The sequence below is a fragment of the Bos taurus genome, chromosome 7 (genome assembly GCF_002263795.3).
Source record: "Bos taurus isolate L1 Dominette 01449 registration number 42190680 breed Hereford chromosome 7, ARS-UCD2.0, whole genome shotgun sequence".
Classification (NCBI taxonomy): Eukaryota; Metazoa; Chordata; class Mammalia; order Artiodactyla; family Bovidae; genus Bos; species Bos taurus.
In genome coordinates, this window is record NC_037334.1 from 81283048 (window position 1) to 81293749 (window position 10702).

Below are 10702 nucleotides of genomic sequence, written 5' to 3' on the forward strand. Positions count from 1 at the left end.
ATCCCATGGATGGAGGAGCCTAGTAGGCTGCAGTCCATTGGGTCGCTAAGAGTCAGACACGACTGAGCGACTTCCCTTTCACTTTTCACTTTCATGCATTGGAGAAGGAAATGGCAACCTACTCCAGTGTTCTTGCCTGGAGAATCCCAGGGACGGGGGAGCCTGGTGGGCTGCCGTCTATGGGGTTGCACAGAGTCGGACACGACTGAAGCAACTTAGCAGCAGCAGCAGCAGCACAGCCTGAGACAGCCTCTCAGTAGCTCTGAAGAATTGCTCCAAATACATATGGGAAGAAATAAGTGCAAATATTGATACATGATTTTTGGAGAAGCAATCTGTCAAGCATATATGTTGGAAAAGGAGTAATGCTAGTCACAAAGTACAGGTATCACAAGTTAATGGTTTTAGTGTATTTCTATATATGGGAAGATGCAAGACTTGAGATGTACCTCTAACTATCCATGGGGCCTGCTGTCCAAAGCATAGAGCATCCTGTTATCTTAATTCCCTCTGTCTGAGGCACAGAGTGCATCATCCTGTTATCAGCTTAATTTCCTCTCAGAGTACAGAGTTGGTCAGGGACTGCAGCAGACTACGACTTAATCCTAGCAGAATCGGGTGATGAATAGAAACGCTCTTTGTTCTTCTCTGTTTACACTGGTAATTAAAAGGCAGATGTGGGCAGATTAATAGGAGAAAATCAAATGTATTGCATATGCATGGAAAAATCCTCATAAATATGAAAAACTCCAAAGATGGCAAGGCAAGATGAGGTAACACTGTTATTCTGGACTAAGGAGAAGTAGGTAGGGGTCGGGGACTTCAAAGGGAAGTAAGATAATTTGCAGGATGATAAAAAGACTTAATGTTGGGTGTACAAATGTTTGCTGGGCCATGCAAAGACAGGGGACACGGGACTTTGATGAAATGGGCCTTGCTAGGTTTCTTCCTGTCTACCTCTCTTGTTTTACAGGCCAGAGAAGTTAAGTGATTGTCACAGGACACACCGCTAGTGTACACAGCATACTTACGATAGTTGTTACTTACGGTGATAACTCCTCCTTCCCGGGACAGGCTGCCTATCCTAAATTCTTTTGGACACTATCAGGAATGTTCAGAAAATCTTCTCAAGTCTTCTGGGGCTTGCCTGTTTTTAGCTGAGAATAATCAGGAGGCCAAAGTGGAACATCTTGGGGCAACCTTCCCTAAACCGCCTCACTGTACATTCGGATCAGATCTTGAAAGAAATCCCTTTGTTGGTTTGCTCTCCTGCTCCAAGACACAGTTTAGATATCTAAAGCAACATACACGTATGGCCAATTTCTATTTGAAAACTGGCTAACAATTTCCATATTGCCCTGCCTTGGGCACACCTGGGTACAGCTCCACATTTGCCCTCTTTCGTCTATTCCTTGGGGTACTGTTGGCACACCTTCCTATCTCCTCCGCTAGATTACAGATTCCTCTGGGAATATGGGTGGTGCCCAATTCATCTTCATAGAGCTCACCACCATATACTCACATCTTCCAGAATAAGTATAAATATGATGGTACATTTTCCTGGCCCATAAATGTTTCTTAAAATATTTGTGGAACCTCCTTTCCCATGATCATTTATTTGCCATGCCATACTTTTTGGAGGACTATTTCCCAACTATGTGGTCCTCTTAAATTAATTGTTATTTTTTACTCAGTGATTTATAGGTAGATTGCTTATAGTAGTTACTAAATCTGTTCTAAATATTTCAGTCATTTTATTGTGTTCACTTTGGTCCTGTATCAAGTATTAGCTTAAGTCTGTGAATGTGTGTGTGTGTGTGTGTGTGTGTGTGATTGTGCCTTATTTACACAAAGCATTTCATCTTATTGAAGAAGATGGGTAGATTTTTTCTTTTTTATCGACTCCTCCCCATCACTTCCCTAATCCCTCTTTCCAGTTGTCTGCAACACATTCTGTTGTGAGAGTTTCCAAAAGTGTCCCAGGAAGAATGACCTTATCTGTAATCTGTGCTCCCAGGGTAGTTCATACACTTATCACCTTGCTGGTGATTTACAGGTCTTCATGCCTTACCCTCATAGGTTGTTGGCTGCTTAAAGCCTAGGGCTGTCATTTTTATATATCTAGTCTTTAACAAGGTACTGGCAAACAGTAGATATAAAAAAGGCTTCCCAGGTGGCGCAGTGGTAATGAATCCGCCTGCCAGTGCAGGAGATGCAAAAGATACAGGTTTGATCCCTGGGTCAGAAAGATCCCCTGGAGAAGGAAATGGCAACCCACTCCAGTATTCTTGCTGGGGAAATCCCATGGACAGAGGAGCCTGGCAGGCTACAGTCCATGGGTTCGCAGAGCTGAACACAAATGAGCATAGCACACACACACACACACACACACACACACACACACACCAAAAAATGTTTCTTCCTAACTATCCTTTTATAGAATTCCCTTTGTAACTACAGACCTCTCAGTGCTCCCTTAGAACATAGGGCCGTACCTGGTAGCATTTCCTCAGGCTTTAGAAGGGGAGGAAGTACTTCAGAGAGAAGAGCTTACAAATCTTACCACTTATAATTTAGGTTTAAGTATTCATTTGAAGCACTTGAAACTCTAACCACTAAAATGCTTGATTAGGAACTCAAGCTTGAGAGACACACCAGAAGAGGGTGAGAAGAGCGTCAGAAGACTACATCATTTTTGTGATTAATGTTTCCAGTGCAACTGTTTTTTCATGTTTAAACAAAGAGTACGAAAAAGATTTAAGCTTTTTCAGGGGAGAACACACACTTCATATTATTTCTTTTCCTTATTGCTTAGTAATCTCAAGCAACTTCCACTAATGGTTTTCTGCTGTTAGGCACTTCGGGTCCTGCTTATAATCTTGTTATTTAGTGAGAACACCAACAATCAAATGAAAAACTAAAAATATAGGGCCATCGCCATGTGCATGTCAGGTAATAAAACTGTGTCACTAGCAGGGTGTTCTCTGGCAATCACTTAACTTCCCTGACCCATAAAACAAGAGTTTTAAAGGTATATATTTCTATGAATCTATATATAATTGGAAATTCTCATGCGCTTGTCTCAAAACTTCCATGGATTAAAAAAAGCTCTTTAGTAATAATATTAAAGGTAATGCTTGTTCATTAAGGAGTAGTTGTAAAATAATATTTAACGAAGAAAAAAGGAACTCAGTTCTGTTACCCACTGGCCTTACTATAAGGGCCTTCAGTCAGTTCAGTTCAGTCGCTCAGTCGTGGCTGACTCTTTGTGATCCCAAGGACTGCAGCACGCCCTGCTGTCCATCCAGCACGTCCCTGTCCATCACCAGTTCCCAGAGCTTACTCAAACTCACACCCATAGTCCGTGATGCCATCCAACCATCTCATCCTCTGTCGTCGCCTTCTCCTCCTGCCTTCATTCTTTCCCAGCATCAAGGTCTTTTCAAATAGTCAGTTCTTTGAATCAGGTGGCCAAAGTATTGGAGTTTCAGCTTCAGCATCAGTCCTTCCAGTGAATATTCAAGACTGATTTCCTTTAGGATGAACTGGTTGGATCTCTTGTAGTCCAAGGGACTCTCAAGAGTCTTCTCCAACACCACAGTTCAAAAGCATCAATTCTTGGCACTCAGCTTTCTTTATAGTCCAACTCTCACATCCATATATGACCACTGGAAAAATCATAGCTTTGACTAGACAGACGTTTGTTGTCAAAGTAATGTCTCTGCTTCTCTGTTTGTTAATATGCTATCTAGGTTGGTCATAGCTTTCTTCCAAGGAGCAAGCGTCTTTTAATTTCATGGCTTCAGTCACCATCTGCAGTGATTTTGGAACCCCGAAAATAAAGTTTCTCACTGTTTACATTCTTTCCCCTTCTATTTGCCATGAAGTGATGGGACCAGATGCCATGATCTTAGTTTTCTGAATGTTGAGCTTTAAGCCACCTTTTTCATTCTCCACTTTCACTTTCATCAAGAGGCTCTTTAGTTCTTCACTTTCTGCCATAAGGGTGGTGTCATCTGCATATCTGAGGTTATTGATATTTCTCCCAGCAATCTTGATTACAGCCCGTGCTTCTTCCAGCCCAGCGTTTCTCATGATGTACTCTTCATATAAGTTAAATAAGCAGGGTGACAATGTACAGCCTTGACGTACTCCTTTCCCAATTTGGAACCAGTCTGTTATTCCACGTACAGTTCTAACTGTTGCTTCTTGACCTGCACACAGATTTCTCAGGAGGCAGGTCAGGTTGTCTGGTATTCCCATCTCTTTCAGAATTTTCCACAGTTTGTTGTGATCCACCCAGTCAAAGGCTTTGGCATAGTCAATAAAGCAGAAGTAGAGGTTTTTCTGGAACTCTCTTGCTTTTTTGATGATCCAATGGATGTTGGCAGTGTGATCTCTGGTTCCTCTGCCTTTTCTCAATCCACCTGAACATCTGGAAGTTCACGGTTCATGTACTGTAGAAGCCTGGCTTGGAAAATTTTGAACATTACTTTGCTAGTTTGTGAGATGAGTGCAATTGTGCAGTAGTTTGAGCATTCTTTGGCATTGCCTTTCTTTGGGATTGGAATGAAAACTGACCTTTTCCAGTCCTGTGGCCACTGCTGAGTTTTCCAAATTTGCTGGCATATTGAGTGCAGCACTTTCACAGCATCACCTTTTAGGATTTGAAATAGCTCAACTGGAATTCCATCACCTCCACTAGCTTTGTTCGTAGTGATGCTTCCTAAGGCCCACTTGACTTCACATTCCAGGATGTCTGGCTCTAGGTCAGTGATCACACCATCGTGATTATCTGGGTCGTGAAGATCTTTTTTGTACCATTCTTCTGTGTATTCTTGCCACCTCTTCTTAATATCTTCTGCTTCTGTTAGGTCCATACCATTTCTGTCCTTTATCGAGCCCATCTTTGCATGAAATTTTCCCTTGGTATCTCTAATTTTCTTGAAGAGATCTCTAGTCTTTCCCATTCTGTTGTTTTCCTCTATTTGTTTGCATTGATTGCTGAGGAAGCCTTTCTTATCTCTCCTTGCTATTCTTTGGAGTTCTGCATTCAAATGGCTATATCTTTCCTTTTCTCCTTGCCTTTTGCATCTTTTCTTATAAGAGCCTTAAAGCAGCTTTAAAAAATCACGACAGTTTTAAGAAGGAACCTGTTAGAATGTCACTGGTCTGGATCTCATTTTTTATTCTCAACAATAGAATCATTATTTTTTTTCCCTCTCTTGTGCTGTATTTCTGTTTAGTATAGTATATATTCTGTATGTATATTTGTCAATAAGTATATTGTCCAGTGTTGGAGAAGACTCTTGAGAGTCCCTTGGACAGCAGGAGCTCAAACCAGTCAATCCTAAAGGGAATCAACCCTGAATATTCATTGGAAGGACTAGTGCTAAAGCTGAAGCTCCAGTACTTTGGCCACTTGATGCCAAGAGCTGACTCACTGAAGAAGACCCTGATGCTGGGAAAAATTGAAGACAGGAGGAGAAAGGGATGACAGAAGATGAGATGGTTGGATGGAATCACCGACTCAATGGACATGAGTCTGAGTAAACTCTGGGAGTTAGTGATGGACAGGGAGTCCATGGGGTCGCAAAGAGTTGGACATGACTGACAGACTGAACTGAGTTGGATATTGTCCAGGGGCTCCTGAGCACTGCATAAGATATTAAAACATTTTTCTACATCCAACCCTCTTCTCTCGACCTATTTTATGGGATCTACTGTATAATCTAAAAGACTATGTGAAGGTCTTCATTGTTTAAGCTCTAAAGGATAAACTATAAACACTTTGATTTGGCATTTAAAAAATCCTTTAACTTAGTAAAATCTGGTCCCAGCCCTTCTTTTTAGATTCTCTAACCCTCATTACAAATTACTCCACAGCTAAATAGCTGCTGGTGCGACTGTGAGACTCAGCTTGAGGGCTGGCTTATCCCGTGTGGTCCTTGGACACTCCCAGCCCTAAAGCACCTACAGGCGACTTTACTCAGGCCAAGACTTCTTATTCTCAGCGAATCCAGGCAAGAATGAGGATTTAAAATTCTAATGGTAGTGGTTCCAATTCCAGGTAAGACGGAATGGGTACACTCTCCCCTGTCTCCCCATGATTGCAGCTGTAAAACACAATGCAGACATCAAGCTCTTTGAGGACTCTGAAAAATAGTAGCAGGCAAATTAGGACAGATCAGAATTCAAAGTACCGCTAAACCAGTGCTAAATTTACATTCTGGATTTTATCTTGGACATTATGGATGCGATTATATATATATTCTGAGTTCTGTTTTATTCCTTAGGAAAAAAAAATTAAGTGGGCCGTTAACGTGTTTAGACTACGTTACAGGCTTTGCCTCACTTTCTGTCAGTGAAAACTCAAATTTCAGTTCATTCTTTTAGCCTCTTAAGTTTGTCCTCTGCATGTGGGTTCAGGGAGCAGCCTGAGACTAGTGAGGGATTCATAGACATATTGTGGGTCAGCCATAAAGTTTGTTCAGGTTTTCCATAAGCATGAATGAACTTTGGACAACCCAATACAAAATACATACACATACAAAGAGAGCTTCAAGAACACTCTTTCTTCAGATTTTTCTCTCCTCATTCTCCAGGAGTGGCTGTTGCATGCTTCTTTCCCCTGGTTCCTCACGCCAGAAAGTTGATGGTAGGGTCTCTATTGCAGTTCTAGCTGCTCACGTACTTTGCGGCTGTGGCCCTCTCTTACGGCAAAGACACAAACACACAGAGGGACACACAGTCATGTGCTAATTGCTTCTTCAGATTTCTACTCCCCTCCACAAATGTCTGCTTTTATTTACTCTTCAGAATCCTCAGGTAGTTGTTTGATACATTTTGTCCAGAATTTATTGTTATCAGGATGAGAGATGGTTTGTAGAAAGCTTATATTAATATCATAACAAACAATTTTTGTTTGAAACATTAAAAGGTACTGCCTCTGCAAAAATATTTACATTAATATGATTTCAAACAATATCTGGCAATTGTCTGCTTCTTAAACTTCACAGTGTTTACATGAACATGTGCTTTATAATTACTTCATATGTTTTATAACCTTTTCTGTACGCACTATATATTTCACAATTTTCTGAAAATGAGGTACTTCAGTCCTTCATAACCAGAACTTCAGTTTCTCACTTAACATTTACGCTTTGGGCCATATTGTTTTGAAAATAACACATTTAATCAGTATTTTAATATCTGAATGAAAAATTTTAATTAAAAAAATCTCTTGAACTGTAAAAGTGAATACATTAAAAAAAAAAAAAGTCTCACATGGGCAAGGGTGAGTAAAGTCTGTTTTAACACACATTAAGGGTTCAAGCCAGCAAACAATCCCCTGTAGTATTAATATTTCAACATACTAATGGAGCTCACACCTTTGAATTGAGATCTTGATATTTAAATCCTGACTCTTCTTACCAAATATGTGACCTTGGATAAGTTACTTTAGTTCACTGAACTTGTTTTTCATTGTAAAATGGAGAGCATAATATTTTCTACCTCTCAGGATACTGGATGGATTAATCAGGTGATGAATGTAAAGCATTAAACACAGTTCTAGGTACCTATAAAATATTCAGTGGAAGTTAGCTATTATTAATACTAATACTTTCTTCTGAATCTGAAAGGATATCTATGGCTGATTTACTCAATTTCTAATTTTTATTTGATGCATTTCCACAAAAACAAATTGAGATCATTTTCCTTCACTTCCAGGAATGTACAACTTTCTACAGATTAAAATTCAGTACATCACTAAAGATGAGTTTTAGTTGAATGCACCCTCTAGTGGTATACACTATGTGCAAGAACCTGGTGTCTACAAAAGAAAACCTCTTATGAAATGTCAGGGTCTAGGTTGACATTTCCTGATGGCTCAGAGGGTAAAGAATCTGCCTGCAGTGCAGAAGACACAGGAGACACGGGTTCAATTCCTGGGTCAGGAAGATACCCTGGAGAAGGAAATGGCAACCCGCTCCAGTATTCTTGCCTGGAGAATCCCATGGACAGAGGAGCCTGGAGGGCTACAGTCCATGGGGTTGCAAAGAGTCGGACACGACTAAGCACACAGGCATGGCAGGTTGACATTTAGAGCCTGAAGACAGCTAGTTAAGAAAATGATGATATAAGCAGCACTCTCATACATCTTTTAGGCTTCCCTCTTGGCTCAGATGGTAAAAAATATGCCTGCAATGCAGAAGACCTGGATTTGACCCTTAGGTTGGGAAGAGTCCCTGGAGAAGGGAATGGCTAACCACTCCAGTATTCTTGCCTGGAGAGTCCCATGGACAGAGGAGACTGTGACAGTCCACGGGGTCACAAAGACTCGGACATTGCTGAGCGACTAAGCATGAATGCTTTCATCTTTCAGGAGGCTTCTTCTCTTCCAGAGCTGGAGGAATTAAAAAAAAGTTTTTTTTTTAACTTTTACCCCCATAAGACTTAGGATATTTGTGATATTTACCATATCAAATAACAATATTCCTGTAGCATCGACTTTAATCTTTCCTCTTAAAATAGAGTACTTTTCTAGCTTACTTTACCAAGCATTGCAAAATACTTAGTCTTCATTTAGTTAACAAACCATACTGAGCATCAACTATGTACCAGGCAATGGGGATACAGCAAACAACTTATTACACAATTCACTATGAATTACAAATTTGAAAAGCACCATAAGGAAGTATATACAGACTGCTGTGAGTGTGTATTAGGAATTGATCTAGGTTGGAGAGAGGGGCTTTGGAAGCCTTGCATGCATGCTCAGTCACTTCAGTCATGTATGACTCTTTTCAGTCCAGTGGACTGTATCCTGCCAGGCTCCTCTTCCATGGGTTTCGCCATGCAAGAATACTGGAAAGGGTTGCATGCCCTCCTCCAAGAGATTGTCCCAACCCAGGGATCTTCCTGACCCAGGGAATTATGTTTCCTGCACTGGCAGGGGGGTTCTTTACCACTAGTGCCACCTGGGAAGCCCTTGGATGGCTTACTTGAGAATAAAATATTAAAAGTCTTGAAGGGTGAATGGAAATTAATTGGAAGAATAAGAGGAGGAGTACCCTACAAAGAGAACAGAATATGTACAAAGGCTTGGAGATAACAAGGTGAATGTTAGACTCCTGTCATAGAGCTCAAAGAAGAGAGGAAACGTACAGGTGAGGCTAGAGAAGGAGGCAGGGACTTAACACCTCTTTGAAGTGAAGTGAAGTGAAAGTCGCTCAGTCGTGTCCAGCTCTTTGCAACCCCATGGACTATACAGTTCATGGAATTCTGAAGGCCAGAATACTGGAGTGGGTAAGCTGTTCCCTCCTCCAGGGGATCTTCCCAACCCAGGGGTCAAAGCCAGGTCTCCCGCATTGCAGGCGGATTCCTTATCAGCTGAGCCACATAGGAAGCCCAAACATACTGGAGTGGGTAGCCTATCTCATCTCCAGGGGATGTTCCCGACCCAGGAATCAAACCGGAATCTCCTGCATTGCAGGCGGATTCTTCACCAACTGAGCTATCAGGGAAGCATCTCCTTAATGAGTTTGAATTCCATCTTAGGGAGTTTGAATTTCATCTTAAGAACAGTGGGAAACTACAGAAGGGTTTAAAGCAGGAGAGCAACAATCTGATTTACATTTCAAAAGTTTGCTTTGCTAAAGCATGGAAAATGGATTTGAGGGAGTGGAGCGAGAACAGATGCCCAGATCAGCTGCCAATGATTCATGATGAAAGCTGGAACAAAGGAAGTAGCAGCAGTGATAAAAACAGCTACTTAAGAGTTTAAGAGGTGAAATGGATTGAGTGTGATGATGGGGATGGGAGCAGTTGTCCTGGTCAGCTGAGCAGATTGCCAGTTTTCCCACCAAATACAAACACTGGTGGTAGCCATTTGTTTTTTTGCAGGGGAGGGAAGGGGGTTGTGGAGATAGTTGCTCAGGAGACTAAGGTTTCTCTCTTGAAGACAGACCTTCTTTGACTCCACATGGTGGTATTTCAATTGAATGCTTAAATAGCATTGTTTAGGACTATGGGGCACCATCTCCACCCAGTAAAAAGCTATAGACCCCATGAACTATAGCCACCAGGCTCCTCTGTCCATGGAATTCCCCAGACAAGAATACTGGAGTGGGTAGCCATCCCCTTCTCCAGGGGATCTTCCCAAACCAGGGATGGAACCCAGGTCTCCTGCACTGCAGGAAGCTTCCTTACTCTGAGCCACCTCCACCTGATAGGGCCCCAAGCGTCCTTTTCATATTTTCATTACAGTGATCCATTCCCACCGTGCTAATAGTTTTACTTTACTGCTGCTTAGGAAAATGTAATGTCCTGCGACTGCATGTCCTGATTTCAGGCACAAGTCTCAGATTGGACCACTTTCGATCACAGGTGCCTGGTCCTGGCCCAATCAGCTGTGAGGAGTTAGTCACACGATATAAACATGGCTGCCAAGGGCCCACTCCTGGAGGTTGGGAATACTCAAGGTGTGGGAGAGGCCAGACATGCCAAAGGTCACGTACTTCTCTATCACCCTGCTTATTTAATTTATATTCAGAGTACCTCATCCAAGATACCCGGCTAGATGAAGCACAAGCTGGAATCAAGATTGCCAGGAGAAATATTAATAACCTCAGATATGGAGATGATACCACTCTTATGGCAGAAAGCAGAGAGTAATTAAAGAGCCTCTTGATGGTGAAGC